The sequence below is a fragment of the Sorex araneus genome, chromosome 1 (genome assembly GCF_027595985.1).
Source record: "Sorex araneus isolate mSorAra2 chromosome 1, mSorAra2.pri, whole genome shotgun sequence".
Taxonomy (NCBI): Eukaryota; Metazoa; Chordata; class Mammalia; order Eulipotyphla; family Soricidae; genus Sorex; species Sorex araneus.
In genome coordinates, this window is record NC_073302.1 from 207587295 (window position 1) to 207606761 (window position 19467).

The 19467-nt window shown below is 38.0% G+C and overlaps 1 protein-coding gene across 4 annotated transcripts in view; it reads right to left on the reverse strand.

Moving 5' to 3' along the window:
• MBD5 (methyl-CpG binding domain protein 5) overlaps positions 1-19467 on the reverse strand; it is a 459774-nt gene that overhangs the window by 350943 nt on the left and 89364 nt on the right. The gene's annotated exons all lie outside the window — the stretch shown is intronic.

The following is a 19467-nucleotide window of genomic DNA, read 5'->3' on the forward strand; positions in this document are numbered from 1 at the left end:
ACAAATAATACATCTTCTAAATTTCTTAACAGTATAAGCCTTTAAAAACACTGTGACTTTTCTTCAGAAAGTCATTTTTGAGAAAGTTGCAAAACTCCTATATAATTACACGTGAGGAGTAGGAAAAACTAGCCAGTCCTTCAATCACCCAACTTCAAACTTCCTTATTCCTTTATGTCTATTCATTCAACAAACACTATGTGGTTATTTTAGGTGCCAGGTACTGTATTACCTTCTCGTTAGAATTATATTTTATATTATGACTACTCGGACTGATATAAATTTCTCTCTAAAATAACAACACAATGAGTACCCAGTATAGTGAAAGGGGAGCTAATATGATGTCAACAGATACTGCGATTAAGCCTTTTCCCTCTTTCTTGAGTGGAAATAAGACACATATTTTCCCAGGTAGGAAGAATGTTCTGTGATACAGGGGCTGGCATGTGGCTGACCTGAATTTGATTCCTTGCATCCCATAAGGTTCCCCAAGCAATACCAGAAGTAACCCCAAGTACCCTTGGAATGGCCCCAAGACAAAAAACAAAGAATGTTTTGTAATCATGTAAAGAGGCTTACCAGCCCAAGGCGGAATACATATGTACACAAATGAGTGAAAAGAGTACAGATAATGGCAGCTATATAAACACAAAGAAAGAGAAATAAAAAACAATAACTCCCATCGAATAGCTAAAGCAATTCTGGGAAAAAGAAGTGAGAGGCAACACTTTCCCAAGCTTTAAACTGTACTACAAAGCAATAGTAATTAAAACAGTATGTACTGGAATAAGTAAGACCTGCAGACCAATGGAACAGATTTAAATATCCTGACACGGACCCTCAAATATATGGCCAATTAAACTTTGATAAAGGAGAAAGAAATGTGAAGTTGAGCAAGAAAAGCCTCTTCAACAAATGGTGCTGGAAAAACTGGACACCTGCATACAAAATAAAATTAAAAATTAAACAACAAAAAAGAACTTAGACCTCTCTAACACCAGGCACAAAATTCAGGTCAAAATGGATTAAAGACTACAATATCACAATATCAGACCTAAATCCATAAGGTATATGGAGGAAAACATAGCCAAAAACCTCCATGACACTGAAACTAAAGGCATCTCTAAAGATGAAACATCACTGACCAAGCAAGTGGAAGGAAAGATAAAACAAATAGAACTACATTAAACTAAGAAGCTTTTGCACCTTAAGAAAACAAAAACAAAAACAAAAAACAATGGTGATCAAGATACAGAGACAGCCCAAAGAATGGGAAAAATTATTTACCCAGTACCCGTGAGATAAGGAGTTAATATCCAAGATATAAGGCACTGTTAGAACTTTACAAGAAAAACATCCAGCTGCATCAAAAAATGGGGAAATGAAATGAACAGAAACTTCCACAAAGAAGAAATACAAATGGCCAAAAGGCACATGAAAAAATGCTCTACATCACTAATCATCAAGAAGATGCAAATCAAACAATGAGATATCATTTTACACAACAGAGACCAGCACACATAAAGAAGAACAAGAACAACCAGTGCTGGTGCAGACACGGGGAGAAAGGGACTCTCAGTCATTGTTGGTGGGAAGGCTCACTGGTCTTCTTTTTGGAAGACAGTATGGACATTCCACAAAAATCTAGAAATTGGGCTTCCATTGGACCCAGCAATACTACTTCTGAGAATACCCTGAAAGCCCAAAAATACACTGCAGATATGCCATCTGCACTTCTATGTTCATTGAGCACTATTGACAATAGCCAGAATCTGGAAATAACCTGAGTGCCCGAGAACAGAAGACTGAATAAAGACTGTGGCCCATCTTCAAGATGGAATACTAAACAGCCATTAAGAAAAATGAAGTCATGAAATCCACTTGTAAGTGGATGGATGTGGAGAGTATCCTGCTGAGTCAGAGGGAGTGGAACAGACATCGCATGCATTTGTGAGACATAAAACAAACAAACAAACAAAAAACCCATAAAAACATAGTATGAAACTAATGCCCATGGAGTGTAGAAACAGGATGGATCCATAGTTGGAAGCTGCCTCAGGCTATTAGGGATAGAAGACGCTTGGGATAGAAAAGGAACAACTCTGGCAATGATAGTTGGAAATGATCACTCTGGATAAGAACTGCGTGCTTCAAGTGGTAAAGGAACAAACATGAGAAGCTCTCAATATCTGTATTGCAAACCATAATGCCCAAGAGACGGAGAGGGAGAGGGAGAGAGAGGAAAAGAAGTGCCTGTCGTAGAGGCAGGCTGGGAGTGGGCAGGTGGGGGAGGGAAACTGGGGTCACTGACGGTGGGAAATGTACACTGGTGGAAGGATGTGTTGAAGCACTGTATTACTGAAACCCGATCATAAACAGCTTTGTAACTGGGTATCTCAAGGTGACTCAATTAAAAAAATATAATTATAATAATACAATTCTGATAAAATCTAAAAGTAAGTCAGAAGCCACTTGCACTGGCCCATTAGACTACTGGGTTTCTGAGCCTCATACTCGTTGCTTTCCTTAGTTTTGGGTTTCAGGTACTGTCTGGAGTGCCCCATTCTAACACCCAATTGGTAGATTAGGCCATAATCAGCATTTAAAATAATTCAGCAATACAGGAGACTGCAGTAAAAATTCCATTAAGTTATATCTGTATAAGAAAAGGTCTCTCCACAAGATTAAAAAAGAAAAGAGAGGGGGCAGAGTCATAGTACAGTGGGTAGGGTATTTGCCTTCAACACAGTCAACCTGCCTTTGATAACTGGCATCCTATATGGTCCCCTGAGTACCGCCAGGAGTAATTTCTGAGTGTAGACCCAGGAATAAGCCCTTGAACATCACTGGGTGTGACCCAGAAACCCAAAGGAAGAGAGAATGGCTCAGGCAGTTCAGGTATGAGTTGGGTTGGGATCAGAGTACAATGTTTCTCAGCATTTGTAAGAAGGAAGGTGGCTGCCACAGAGGCAGGAGAGGGGTTGGGACTGGCGGGAGAGATACTGGGAACATTGGTGGTGGAAAATGCGCACTGGTGGAGGGATGGGTGTTGGATCATTGTATGACTGAAACTTAATCATGGAAGTTTGTAACTATCTCACAGTGATTCAATAAACAAAATGTTTCTCAGCATTGATTCAATTACACATGTGAAATCAAGATCAGCCACAATGCAAATTAATACAATGTAAATTCTTTAAATCAACTGATGTAAAAAATCTGGGGCCTAAAATCAAGAATCTCCACTTTTAAGAAATGTGCTCCAAAAGTCTATTTTTATCACAACAGTATTAACTGGAAACTACTGCGGAAATAAAGTATTCTTACAATTAAGTTGAAAGATTTCCTATTTTACCAATCTACAAGAGCCATGCTTGTGTTACTCATTAAAGATCTATGTAATACTCATTACAACTCACAGTGTTATCTAGATGTTGTCACTAAGAAGATCACCAAGAGATAGTTCTTGAACTCAAAGATGCTCGAACCAATGTTTCTAAAGACAGTAAAATAAAGCCTTTCCACATGATATGCTAATTAATTTCTATTTTGGAACACGAACCGGTTAACGGTTTAGTTAGTTAATAATATAAGTTGACACATAAATCTTTAAAATAGTGAAAAATAAGTCCCTTTGAAAGGAGTTAATATTTTATGACAAAGAACTTCTAATTCATCTCTTATTGTACGGAAATGAGATGTTATATATGAATAAATTTTTTCAGGGAAGAAAACTTCACTTGTTAAGAGCCCAAACTATTTTGACTCTAAAATATATTACATATTAGCTGGCCTCCCCAATTCTGCGCAGCAGAATCATTAGCCATCATTAAGTGATAAAATTCCTGCTGCTATTCACCCTGAAGCATGCTACATGAGAAAGCACTGTAGAGGAAATCAAATCTATAATTTGCCAACTCTATCTGGGGGACTTTTAGTTAGGCCTCATATTCAACCCACCACTGTCTTTTCCTTGCACAGTGTCTTGATACATATGCCAGTCTCTCTAGACCAGGAGTCATTAGCACCTTTTTGATACGGTAATTTATCATGTCTTATCTTTATCCTTTATCTTATCCTTTGTGTCCTTTGAGTTTATATTATACATTACATTTGTATTAAACAGCAAGTATATATGCATGTGTATTCATAAGTATATATAGCAGCTACTCCCTGCAGTGCTCAGGGGTCATGAGGAAAACATCTAGCACTGGTGAAGATTATATGATGCCGGGATGGAATTCATACAACATTATGTTTTGCATATGCAAAGTGTGTGCTGTACCACTTAGGCCATATCTCCAGTCACACATAAAGCACACATGCACACAAACACGCACGCGCGCACACACATACTTCTTATAATTTTGCCAGTTATAATTTTATGTCAGTTATGCAACAAAGTTTAGAAAGGTAGTGTTCAAGTCAATGTTTTTAAAATAAAATACTTAGAAATATCTGCAACCATGAGCACAGTCCACCTTTTTGAACATTTTCCTTATTTTAAAAAGAAAGCCTGTACCTTTAAATTTTCACCTTTTTATTCCTCCCAGGTTTTATATCTATAGTCCTGAACAAGCATTCATCCACATTCCCTATAGATTTTCTTAGAAACTTGGACTTCTGTTATTTTACTTTTTAATGAAGGCATCATAGTTTGCAATACTATTAACAATTCTCTTTTAGGCAGACCATGTCACTGCCTCATGCCCACCACCTTTCCGTAAGTCCCTTCTCCTCTTCTGCAGCCCCCACTTACCAGACTCAGTTCTGTAAGTATAAGCTCAGGGTTGTTTTCACTGGCCTTGGTCTCTTGCCTTACTCTGTTTAAACTCAGTGAGTGAGATGATCTGGTATTTGTCCTACTTCTGACTCACTTGCTTTGTATGAAACCCTCCAGTAACATCGAAATTGTAGCAAACTGAAAAATTTTATCTTTTCTTAGACCTGAATAGTTAATCATTGTGTGACAATTTCTTTAGCGACTCATTTGTTGTTGGGCACCTGGATTAATTCCAGATCTTGGCTACTGTAAATAGCACTGCAATGAACATAGGTGTACAAATAACTTCTTTGAATTAATGTTTTTGTGTTCTTGGGATAAATGCCAAAGAGAGGAACCAGTGAGTCTTACGGAAGCTCTATATTGAACTATTTAAAAAACGTCCCACTGTTTTCCAAAGAGGCTAACTCAGATGATGGTTCTAACAACAGTGGATGAAGGTTTCATTTTTATAGTATTGTTGTCAGTGCAAGGGTTGTTTGGACTTTCATGAAGCAGGCAATTACCTATCTATCTATCTATCTATCTATCTATCTATCTATCTATCTATCTATCTATCTATTTATCTATCTATCTATGTTCTAGAGTTTGGTTGGTTGTTTGGGGTCACACCAGTAGTGCTCAGGGTATACAGCTGATTCTGCACTGAGGGATCTCTCCTGGTAGGGCTCTGCAGGCCATATTCAGTGTCAGAGATCCAACCTAAGTTGGCTACCTTTAAGGCAAGAGTTCTACCCACTGTCTTGGGTAGAACTGTTTTTTTTTTTATTATTAATTTATTCTTTTATTGAATCACCATGTGGAAAGTTATAAAGCTTTCAGGTTTAAGTCTCAGTTATACAATGCTCGAACACCCATCCCTTCACCAGCACACATATTCCACCACCAAGAATCTGTTTTTTATGGGGCATTTGACTACACTTGGCAGCGCCCAAGGCGTACTACTGGCCCCATGCTCAGTGGTCACTGCTGGAGGTGTTTGGGGGTTTATGTGCAGTGCTAGGGGTCAAACTGAGTCTGGCCAGGAGGAAGACAAAGGGCTTATTCCTTGAGGGATAGTACACCCCTTAAGCCCATGGTCATTCTATTTTAATTTAAATACTTTCAAACAAGTATTTCAAAGTTTTTGAAAATTTTCTGACAATCTTCTTTCTAGGTATGGTAACAAATAGAAATAGTCTTGTCACAGTAAGCAAAATAAAGACAATACTTTGCAGGTTTCACTGACCTAGTTCATCAGTTTACTGTACAGTTCCATAAAAGAATGATACTCTAGAGGCATCTGAACTGTACAGGGTCACTGCTATACTGTGTCAGCTTTCAGAAGTACTATGTCTTCTACTGTACTATGTTGGAATTATTCAGAGCTGTGAGAAAAAAATCAGAAGATCAAGTTCATTTAAATCAATTTAAAATATATTATTAATTTCTCAAAAGGGTTACAAATTTTTGATCCATAACAGTGAAAAGCAGTAGAGTCTCCTCTTTAGAATAAAATGAAAAGACTTTGAAGTGGTTCTTTCCTTAAATGTTCAGAGATTTGCTTACAGATACGATTTAAAATCAAGTTATTTTAAAACCTACTTTAGCACTACTGTAGCACTGTTATCCCGTTGTTCATCGATTTGTTAGAGCGGGCACCAGTAACATCTCCATTGTGAGATCTGTTGTTACCATATTTGGCATATCGAGTATACCACGAGCAGCTTGCCAGGCTCTGCCATGTGGGTGGGATACTCTTGGTAGCTTGTCAGACTCTTTGAGAGGGACAGAGAAATCAAACCCGGGTTGGCCGTGTACAAGGCAAATGCCCTACCCGCTGTGCTATCGCTCCAGTAAAACCTACTTGCCACAAAAATGCCTGCTATATCACAAAATTACTTACATAGGAAAATTGATTTCGAACAGTAAACATTTCAACAATGGGGGAAAAGCCATTAAAAAATTTGGTAGGTATCCAAAATTGGAGGGGGTCCAAATTTTGGAATTTGGTTTAAATTTCAATTTAAAGCTCTTAATATTGTGTTTAAGTACCCCATAGATTGAAGTTAGTACAGAAAACAGAAAGAATTTCAAGTTCTGTGTTGTCTGTAATAAATTAAGTAATATACATTCTGCAATTCGCTATGCAATTTTCAGTAAATATATGAGTTATTAATTTTATAAGGTACAGCCATAAAAAGCTAAGTATATACAGAGAGCTAGGGCTGCTACCCTAAACTTCAATATTTCCACCAGTCACTATATTCTTTTTTTTTTTTTTTTTTTTTTGCTTTTTGGGTGACACCTGGTGATGCACAGGGGTTACTCCTGGCTCTGCACTCAGGAACCACCCCTGGTGGTACTCAGGGGACCATATGGGATGCTGGGAATTGAACCCGGGTCGGCCACGTGCAAGGCGAACGCCCTACCCGCTGTGCTATTGCTTCAGTCCCCAGTCACTATATTCTTAAAAGTTATTACCAACATGATTTCCTTTTAAAAATTGTGCAATAAGAGCAATTTTGGAGCTTGTGGGGTGGGTTAGTGACATTCGCAGTGCTACGGGCTGCTCCCAGCTTTATGCTCAGGGTTCCTCCCAGCAGTGCTAAGGGTATCACGTGGTGCTAGGAATCAAATCTGATCAGCTTCATGCACTAACTCTCCAGCGAAACTTTTAATCATTGATGTTTGGGCACATTTGACAACTTTTTACCATATATCAACTATATTTCTATTGAGTCTTATCTTTTTAGATAGAAAACTCTGAGGTGAGTATTTTGGAGAGGGGGGTCACAACCAGTGGTGCTCCAGAACTACTCTGGTTCTGCCAGAGGTACAAGGAAATTAGCATAATTATCTTTCTGACTCTGAATAACTAGATTAAGAAATTCTATAAGTCTAGAAATAAACTTAAGAGTTCCTTTTTCCTGTTTAGGGCTTTTAATAGTTCTTTGCTGCTTTTCTCTTTCCAGGACTATGGAATCTTTGAGTTCAGGCTGGATAATTACTTAGATTCCTGCACCAAATTTCAATGTGGGCATTGTTAAGATTTCCTCATATCAACAAGCAATTTTCAGGCATAAATGGTCCTTCAATTTAACTGAACTTTGACACTTTCTAACAGGAGTTAGCATAAAATCCCACCATACTGTGTTCAATTTTATAACATGATCCTCTATTTCAGAAACCAATTCCAACTCTAAAATATTACCTGTGCCCTTCTGATCCACTAGCAGTAAACGGGAAGTTCCAACAATTAATTTGCTGCTGAAATTCAAAAACTCTGTTTACTCACTATATTACGTTTATCATAAAAAAGAGGTAACTCAGAAACAGCCAGATAAAAAATGCACAAGACAGGTATGCATAAAGGATGGACAACTTCATGCCCTTTCCAAAAGAACCACTCTCTTAGCAATTCTAAGTGATCACCATTCTGGTAGCTCTCCACAGGATATTGTTTCTTTCTAATTATTTTGTTGTTTTCAGGTCACACCCAGCAGTGCTCAGGGTTTACTCCTGGTTCTCTGATCCAGTAGGACTTCCAGGGAAGCAGAAAGGTCAGAGGATCATAGGTGGTGCTGGGTATTCAATCGGGGTTGACACATGCAAAGCAAGCACACTACCCATTGTACTGTCCCCCTAGCCCTTATTTAATTTTTAGAATGAAGACTCTATTACATAGGTAAGATAAATTAAGTCATTAGAAATTGATGGTTGATTCAATCCCCAGCCTGTTCTCCTCCAAGAGACAGTTACTGGAATAGAAAATTCCAATTTTCTAATCACAGAGTTTGCTGCATTGGCAACCAGTTACCAGATCCATAAGTGGGGTCCAAAACTCACCTCACCCACAAAAGACATATTTATTTCAAAACACTGAAAAAATTACAAGAGCTTTAGGAGCTGAGAACCTTTAACCATATATACTGACAAAGAAGAAATAGGTATGAAAAATATAGTTTAGACACGTGAATGTCTAAAAATGACAAAAAATAATTTGAAAATGCAAGCCTAATATAGAAATAAAGCTTCAATTCTTCTGAGATCTAAATGCTGTGCTAACTAAATCTTAGAGTTGTGCTGCTGACAGTTAAAATCAGATGACAGATTCAGATGTCATCATTTTTTTCTTAAAGAAACAGAAACTGCACTGGTTGATACACTGAATAGTACGTTTTAAGAACACGAAGCATTTATATGATGATTAGCCTATTTTTAGATAAACCTGGAGGAAATGACACCAAAACCCTGAAAGAACATATTTGTTTACAGATCAGACCCCAAACTCAGATGTTCTATTTCTTCTTCGGCTCCTCCTGCATAAAGGGCACCCTTCATTGTAACTGTACCATTCAAGTAAACAGAGGACACCCTCTGATATTTAAGTAGCAAAGAAAACGCAGCAGATTTCAGGGTGGCATTCTGACAGATTTTACAAAATTGAAATCATACTGCATACTACATGATATGCCAAATATGCCTAACTTGAGAAAATGCTTGTGGCCATATTATTAAATATTTTAAGAATTTGAAAATTCGTCTTTTCAAGGTGATGTAAACCTTCCCTGTTGTCGTTAATATCTATTTCCTTCTTTCCAATATTAATAGCAGAGCACATGAAATATTTTATAAAAACAGCAACCTATTAAAACCACATAATTATAAGATATCCTTATTTCAGAAATATTATAATGTATAAAATGTTGTATCTTCAAATAATAGGAAACTAGTATTGTTTATATAGAGAAGAATGATTAGAAATATGCTTAACAAATCAACTATTAAATATTCCAAGAAAAACACTGAGAGTAAAAGAAAACTTTTTTTTTTTTTGCATTACATCTTTTAAATGTTTTAGTCAGCTTTAAAATACAACTGTGTTTTTTTGTTTGTGGGCCACACCCAGCTGTGCTCTGTGCTGAATCTTAGCTCTTCACTCGGTAATCACTCCTGGCAGGGCACAGGGGACCATATGAGGTGCCAGGAATCAAACCCATGTTTGATTGGTGTCCACGTCCAAGGCAAACACCTTATTCACGGAACTATCTCTCCGGCCCCTGCGTTTTTAAACTAAGGCAACATGATCTACAACAGTGTCAGTAGTTATGCTTCAGAAATACAATGTCTCACTGCACCCTAACTACTAACAAAGTGCAAATATCCCTGCATCACTGTTCCCTAGGTCCTTTCTCATGATAATGCATTAAATTTATAACTGAAGTTTCTCTTTAAAAAAATTTTAAAAATCAGCACTAGACTCACTGAAGTTATGTTATTTGTTTTGTTGGTGTCTTTACATTTTTTACTTCTTTCCTGTGCATTCTAAGCTCTCCCTATTCTCCAACAGATCACTCATGTTTACATTCTAAGCAGTTTTTTTCTTTTGCACATATACATCCCTGGGAAGACTTCCTCTATGTTAATGCTCTCAGCTCATTTCTGTATGTTCTGTATGTCTAATCACCACTCACATGTGAGCATTGGATAGATAGATAAAATTAGAAACAGTCTATTTTCGGTTGTGTGGTAGACATTTCTAAGTGGCTATCACTGAGTCAGCTCACAATGAACACATCTAATCCCCCTTTTTTGTCATTTCCCCCCCTGTATTTTGCTAACGAATAATGAATGGCAGAAAACACTGAATCATGTTTGACTCCTATTCTTTAAAGACATCTCCCAGTCTAGTATATATTTTTTCTGTGTATCCTTGGTTTTCTCTGCTTTGGGTTAATCATTTAGCTCATATATGGCGTTTCATACTAACCTGCAATTCTTTAATGAACATGGAATAATAAAATAACCTTAAAAGTGACTAAGAATAAACTCTTCAATATACTTCACAGTATATACAATCTGCTTTAACATTATTATTGATTGTATACTTGACTTGAAACTGGCTCTAACAGAGCATGGTTACAGAATACAGGCCAAAAAAATAACAACAACAACCCAAACATCAACAACAAAAATCCCCAACCTAATAATTAGGAAAAGAAAAATGTTATTTTCACCAAGTCATCCCAATGAAAGGAAAGGGAAAAAATAACTCATTTATATATGGTGAAAAATAATTTGACCTACTGAATTTTCTAAGAAATTTCTGTTTACCTCTAAAATTTCCAAACTTACATTCCAAAACACATGAACATATTTTTCCTGTCCTGCTATGTAGAGGTAAATAATAATTTTAACTTTGCTTTCAATTCCAGTCCCTTAATTATGATATATTGTCGTAATATCCTTTTAGGTGTCTTTTTTGCCTTTTTTTAACCTCCCCCATTAAATAAAGGTGTTGTGTCAGGGAGAGAGCTCAGGGGTTGCAGTACTTGCATCGCATGCAAGGTGGCTTGGCGTTCTGGGCACCACACTAGTCCCTGCACACTAGAAGAAGCAATGCCCCATTCCCACTTCATACTACAGCACAGTCTAGAAGTTTCCCTGAGTACAACAAGGAATGGCCCCCACAAAACAAAGACATACAATCACTGTGTAACTGTCATCCCGGTATTCACCGATTTGCTCGAGCAGTGCCAGAAACGTCTCCACTCATACTAGCCCTGAGATTTTAGCAGCTTCTCTTTACTCGTCCTTCCAATGGTGCCGCATTGGAGGTTCTTTCAGAGCCAGGGGAATGAGACCCATCATTGTTACTGTTTTTGGCATATAAATACGCCATGGAAAGTTGGCAGGCTCTGCCATGCAGGTAGGATACTTGCTGATTTCTTCAAAAGGAAGAACTAGACAATAAGAGGCTGCATGCTTCCGGAAGCTTTATTTTATAGTCTCTGGACGTTGGCTGTTGGTGGAATTACACAGTGTCGGGGGCAGCTCGTGGGTGTGACTGCCAAACTACTGGAAAATGGGGGGTTCTATAGGACACAGCAAAAGCTGTGTTAAGAGGAAAGTTCATAGCTCTACAAGCATTCCTCAGGAAGGAGGTAAGTCACCTAACCTCACAGCTTAAAAGCTTAGAGAATGACCAACAAAAGGAGCTAAATCCAAATAGGAGGAAGGAAATAATAAAATTCAGAGCAGAAATTAATGAGATGGAAACCAAAAAAACAATCCAAAAGATCAATGAAACTGAGAGCTGGTTCTTTGAAACAATAAACAAGATTGATAAATGTCTAGCAAGACTCATAAAAAAAAAAGGGAAAGAGAAAACACTAATAAACTGAATTGAAATGAAAAGGGGGTAATTACAACAGAAAATACAGAAATTCAAAGGATCCTGAGAGATTATTTTGAGAATCTTTATGCCACGAAACATGAAAACCTCGAGGAAATGGAAAAATTCCTAGACTCCTATATCCTCCCAAGGCTGAACCAAGAAGACCTGGAATACCTAAGCAGACCTATCACCATCAAAGAAATTGAAACGGTAATAAAAAATCTCCCCAAGCACAAAAGTCCTGGCCCAGATGGATTTACTAGTGGATTCTTCCAAACCTTTAAAGAGGATTTACTCCCAATCCTATTTAACCTTTTCCAAGAAATTGAAGTATCAAAAACATTTCCAAACAGTTCCTATGAAGCAAATATCACCCTGATACCAAAAACAGACAAAGATACCACAAAGAAAGAGAATTATAGACTGATATCTCTGATGAACACAGACGCAAAGATCCTCAACAAAATATTAGCAAATGGAATCCAACGACTCACCAAAAAGATCATACACCATGATCAAGTAGGATTTATCCCAGGGATGCAAGGATGGTTTAACATTCGCAGGTCAATCAACATAATTCATCATATTAATAAAAGAAATAAAAACCATATGATCATATCAATAGATGCAGAGAAAGCATTTGACAAGATTCAGCACCCATTTATGATGAAAACTCTGAGCAGAATGGGCATCGAAAGAACTTCCCTCAATATAGTCAAAGCCATCTACCAAAAGCCCATGGCAAGTATCATTCTCCATGGGGAAAAACTGAAAGCCTTCCCTCTAAGATTGGGTACAAGGCAAGGTTGCCTGCTTTCTCCACTCCTATTCAACATAGTACTGGAAGTCCTGGCCATAGCAGTTAGACAAGGAAAAGATATCAAGGGCATACATATAGGGAAGGAAGAGATCAAGTTATCACTATTTGCAGAAGATATGATACTATATTTGGAAAACCCTAAAGACTCTACAGAAAAGCTCCTAGAAACAATAAGTCGATATCATAAAGTGGCAGGCTACAAAATCAACACCCAAAAGTCCATGGCTTTCTTATATACAAATAATGAAAAAGAAGAAAGAGACATTAAAAAAACAATCCCATTCACAATAGTACCTCAGAAAATCAAGTACCTTGGAATCAGCTTAACCAAAGAGGTGAAGGACCTATACAAGGAAAATTACAAAACACTACTTCAAAAATAAAGGAGGACATTAGGAATTGGAGACACATCCCCTGCTCATGGATAGGGAGAATTAACATTATCAAAATGGCAATACTGCCCAAAGGACTATACAAATTTGATGCAGTCCCTATCAGGATACCCATGACATTTTCAAAGAAATAGACAAAACACTCCTGAAATTTATATGGAACAATAAACCCCCATGAATAGCTAAAGCAATCCTTGTAAAAAAGAAGATGGGTGGTGTCACCTTCCCCAACTTCAAACTCTACTACAAAGCAGTAATAATTAAAACAGCATGGTATTGGGATAAAAAAACGACCTGCAGACCAATGGAACAGAGTTGAATATCCTGTCACAGACCCCCAAATATATGGCCACTTAATCTTTGACAAAGGAGCAAGAAATGCAAAGTAGAACAAGGAAAGCCTCTTCAACAAGTAGTGCTGGGAAAACTGGATAGCTACCTGCAAAAAATGAACTCTGACCTCTGTCTAATGCCAGGCAAAAAAGTCAGATCAAAGTGGATTAAAGACCTCAATATCAGACATGAATTCATAAGGTTCATAGAAGAAAATGTAGGCAGAACTCTCCATAACATTGAAGCTAAAAACATCTTTAAGGAAGAAACAGCACTGACCATGCAAGTGGAAGCAAACAAAAACGAATGGGACTATATCAAACTAAGAAGCTTCTGCACTTCAAAAGAAACAGTGACCAAAATACAGAAAGGGCCCACAGAATGGGAAAGAACATTTACCCAATACCCATCTGATAAGGGATTAGTATGCAGGATATACAAGATACTTGTAGAACTGTATAAGAAAAAAAACCTCCAACCCCATCAAAAAATGGGGAGAAGAAACGAACAGAAGTTTCCTCGAAAAAGAAATACAAATGGCCAAAAGGCACATGAAAAAATGCTCTACATCACTAGTCATCAGGGAAATGCAAATCAAAAGAACAATGAGATATCATCTCACACCACAGAGACTGGCACACATTCAGAAGAACAAAAGCAACCAATGCTGGCATGGATGTGGGGGAAAAGGCATGCTCCTTCACTGTTGGTGGGAATGCCAACTAGTCCAGCCTTTCTAGAAAATATGGACAAGTTCTTCAAAAACTAGAAATTGAGCTCCCACATGACCCCGCAATACTACTTCTGGGAATATATCCTGAGGATGCAAAAGAGCACAGTAGAAATAACATCTGTACCTATATATTCATTGCAGCACTGTTCACAATAGCCAAAATATGGAAACAACCCGAGTGCCCTAGAACAGATGACTGGTTAAAGAAACTTTGGTACATCTACACAATGGAATACTTTTTTTCCATATGCAGCTGTTAGGAGAGATGAAGTCATGAAATTTACTTATAAATGAAAAAACATGGAGAGTATCATGCTAAGTGAAATGAGTCAGAAGGATAGGACAGACATAGAGGGACTGCATTCATTTGTGGAGTGTAGGGTAGCATCACATGAGGCTGACACCCAAGGACGGTAGATACAATGGCCAGGAGGATTGCCCCATAGCTGGAAGACTGCTTCATGAGCGGAGGGGAGAAGGCAGATGGAATAGAGAAGGGATCACTAGAAAATGATGGCTGGAGGAACCAGTTGGGATGGGAGATGCACGCCGAAAGTAGATAATGGACCAAACATGATGACTTCTCAGTGTCTGTGTTAAAAGCTATAATGCCCAAAAGTAGAGAGAGTATGGGGAATACTGTCTGCCTTAGAGGCAGGGGAAAGGGGGGGGTATATACGGGATATTGGTGGTGGGGAATGTGCATGGTGGAGGGATGGGTGTTTGATCATTGTGAGATTGTAACCCAAACATGAAAGCTTGTAACTATCTCACGGTGATTCAATAAAATTTAAAAAATTAAAAAATAAAATAAAATAAAATAAAAAATACAATGCTAAAAAAAATGGGGGGTTCTAGGTGGAGAGGGCCCAGTCCAGATCCAAGCAGGCTTGGAGATCTCAATCCCGGGTCCTACACACCTGGGTTCCTCTGCCGGTTCCTTCATGCATGAGGCTCGTTGGAACGTGTGAAGAGGGGCCTTGAGCATGGCTGAGGCTGGGTTCTGGAGGTCTTCGGCTGCCGGGGCTCTGCTCGGGGCGGGGAGGGAAACTCAACCAGCAAACACATAAAATAGCTCTATCAAAACACTTTCACAAATCTCTCTTTGTATAGGTACCACTTCTAGGCATTTTTTCAAAAACTGGACAACTACAAAACTATGTTGAGTCGATCAAGTCAGCAAAGGGTCAAAAAGGATAGGGAACTGTAACAGTCTAAGAATTTTCTGTAAATTACTCTGGGTTCCTATAATATTTTAACACTTCTGTACTAGGAGTTATGCACAACTGGATTCTTGTACAAAAGTGCATTTTTTTTTTAACTGAAAGTGTTGTTATTTATGGGTCTGTGCCATACCCTGTTCCACTCGTGGTTAATCCTGATTCTGTGCTGAGAAGTGACCTATGGTGATGCTTGCGGGGACCATATGGTACCTAGGATAGAATTGGGGACTGGCAGAGGGCAAGTCAAGCTTCTTTTTCATACTGTCTCTCTGGACCCCAAGCCCAGTTTTGTAAATGAGAAGACTCAGATGGAGAAATATCAAAGTTACCCAAGTTCATAAAGAGAAAGCAGAAGTTCCTTTTAAGAAAAAATAGATATAACTGATACAAGGAAAGCTAACATGCTGGAAACATATTTTAGTTTCTGCAGCTTATATCTGACATGGATTCTAAGATGCAAAATGCCGAATGCAATATAAAAAGAGGAATTATTATTTTTAATTCAATCATTTAAATATCACACTCAACAAACTAAAACTATAAGGGCCTTTCTTAATGCCATACTAAGCAGAGCTGCCAAACACACAGCAATCATTACACCCAGTGGGGGAAGACTGATGGCCGGCCCTCTCGACGGGAGTGCAACCAAGGCCTTGACAGTTATATTCAATACAGAACTAGAGTCTCTAGGAGTGAAACTATGCAAGAAGAAGAAAGGACAACCATATCTGAAAGGAACGAGTAAACCAATCTTTATTCACAGTAGACATGACTTTATATACAAAAAATCATAAAGAACTAAGAACCTACTAGAAAGAATAATTCTGTGAGCTAGTAGGATAAAAAAAAACACAAGTCAATATAATAAACAAAATTCAAAAATAAAACTATGAGAACAAAAATACTTATAATAGCACGAAAAATAAAATAATAAAAAAATATATTTGAAGGGGCTGGAGTGATAGCACAGCGGGTAGGGCATTTGCTTTGCACGCAGCCATCCCGGGTTCGATTCCCAGCATCCCATATGGTTCCCTGAGCATTGCCAGGAGTAACCCCTGTGCACTGCCAGGTGTGACCCAAAAAATATGTATGTATATATATATATATATATATATATATATATGTGAGCCAGGAATGGGCACAGGCTGGTAGGTGGGAAGAGGGTGAGGGGTATAAAAAAATTATATACATACACACACACACACACACATACACATATATATATTTTTTTCAGGATGGGATACTCTCGGTAGAGCTCAGGGATTACTCTAGTCTCTGTGTATCGGAACTTATTTCTGGTGGGACTCAGGGGGCAATATGTGGTCCTGGGGATCAACCCGGGTTGGCTATATGCAAGGGAAGTATCTTACCTGCTATAGTCTCTCTCTGAGCCTAGAAATATACTGCCTTAAAAGTGAAGAAAGAGCTTCAAAATCTATTACTCTCTGCCTTAAGAGATACTAAAGAAATATGCCCCCTTTCTAAATTAAAAGTTAGAGATATGCCTAATTTCTAAATTAGAGAACATTATTATTTAGACAAGTTATAATCCTGAAATTGATTTACAGAGGCAATACAATTTATATCAAAATTCCATGGTGGAGGGATGGGCACTCGATCCATTGTATGACTGAAATGTAAGCATGGATATTTGTAAGTCTGTAAGTGTGCCCCATGGTGATTCATTTAAAAAAAAAAATTCCATGGGGCTGGAGCGATAGCACAGCGGGTAGGGCGTTTGCCTTGCACGCGGCCGACCCGGGTTCTAATCCCAGCATCCCATATGGTCCCCTGAGCACCGCCAGGGGTAATTCCTGAGTGAAGAGCCAGGAGTAACCCCTGTGCATCGCCGGGTGTGACCCAAAAACAAAAAACAAACAAACAAAAAAATTCCAGCCAGCAATTTATAAGAAATTGTCATGTTTGGGGAGATCTACCACAGAATTGCAGCATAACTAAAACAAAGTTTTTGAACACATCCAGCAGCTTTCAGGGACTGCCCCGGCTCAGTGCTTGGGCACATACTGTCAATGGGCTTTGTGGGACTATGGGATCCTGGGGAATGATTCTGGGTTTCCTATATGCTAACCATACGTTCCATGTAAGAAATAAAATAGAAATATGGCACTGGCACAGAAAAAATCTGGAAATTAATGAAGCAGAAGCAAGTGTCAAGAAATAAGCCTTGGGCCAAAAACAGTGCAGTAGTAAGGTACTTATCTAGCACGTGTTTGACACAAATTTAATCCAGACATAGCATATAGTCCTCCAAGCCCTGCCATAAATGAACCCTGAGCAGAGAGCCAGGAGTCCTAAGCACCACTGAGTGTGGAAAAGAAAAGACAAGACAAGAAAAGAAAAAAGAAAAGAGGGGAAGACAGGGGAGGGGAGGGGAGGGGAGGGGAGGGCAGGGCAGGGCAGGGAGGGGAAGGAAGGAAGGAAGGAAGGAAGGAAGGAAGGAAGGAAGGAAGGAAGGAAGGAAGGAAGGAAGGAAGGAAGGAAGGAAGGAAGGAAGGAAGGAAGGAAGGAAGGAAGGAAGGAAGGATGGACCTTATATTTATGGTCAGTAGGTTTTAAACATGGATACTATACTATTCAATGAAAAAATAATCATCAGCTCAATAAATGCACTGGGCTAAGTTGGAAACCTACATGTCAAAAGCTGAAAGTAAACCCCCCTTCCAATATACCACATACAAGAATTGACTCAAAATTAAACATAAATTTAACATGAAAGCTGAAATTATGAAATTATTAAAGGCAATACCTTTTAAAAACACAATCCTCAAGTACAAATAATGATAAAAGATTAAAACTTGGAGTTTATCAAAACTTAGAATTTTGCTTTAAAATAAATACGATCAAGAAAATAAAAATAAAAAGACAATCCATAGATCTAGAGAAAATATTTGAAAACCATGTTTACTTATCAGGGACATAAAAAGCATGAACACAACTCAAGGATGTATATACAAAATAATTATCCAAAACAATTTAACATTATCATGCAAAAAAGAATTAAAGAATTTAGATATGCACTTCAATAGAAATCATTCTTGAAAAAAAACCACTAAATCAATCAAGTCAGTCACAAAAGATAACACATTAAATAATTCAGTTTGTATCAAATGTCCAAGACAGACAGATCTATAATGAGAGAATACATGAGTAATTTCTTATAGCGGGGGATGGGGATCATTAAAGCACTCTAAACTTGATTGCTTTTAAAAGCAATCTTTCTAAAAAGGCAAGAGAGGTAGCTCAAATGGGTCCCAAATAACACAATGTATAAAATAACAAAGAAGTAAACAAAGTATAAAATAACAAAAAAACAAAGAAAATTTATTAAAAACTTGATAAATAACCAAACTTCTCTTCTACAAGTTTATCATATTTAGAAAGTAAACTGTTTACCATTCCAATCCGGTCAAGAAATTCCTGGAGAGACAATAGCAGATAGGGCATTTGCCTTGCATGCCATCAATCCAGGTTTGATCCCCAGCATCTCATATGGTCCCCAGAGCACCACCAGGCATAATTCCTGAGTGCAGAGCCAGAAAAAAACCCAAGAGTATTGCCAGGTGTGGCCTGAAGTTTTTTTTTCCTTCTTTTTTTTTTAAAAAAAAAGGAAAAAAAAATAGAAAATCCTGCAGAGGACCTAACTATGTTCTAAAGAAGCCTAAGGAAGGTATTAAACCATTAACACATATATAAATGGTATCACTTGTTATAAAAATACAATCAACAACTCAAAAGACCAGTTAAACAACGAGTAGAAATTTCATCTGATAAAGGAAAATAATACAAAAAAAGACAGAAATTTCCTAATTTCGCTTTCAATTCTGTTTGAAAGGAGCAGGAGAGATTGGACAGAGGTCAAGGTGCCTGCCTTGCATGACACTGACCCCAGTTTGAATTTCCAGCACAGTACATGGTCCCCAGAGTACTCCCAAGAGATCTACCAAACACAGAGAATAGCCCCTGAGCATTGCAGGTGTGACCCAAAAAGCAAAGCATAGCA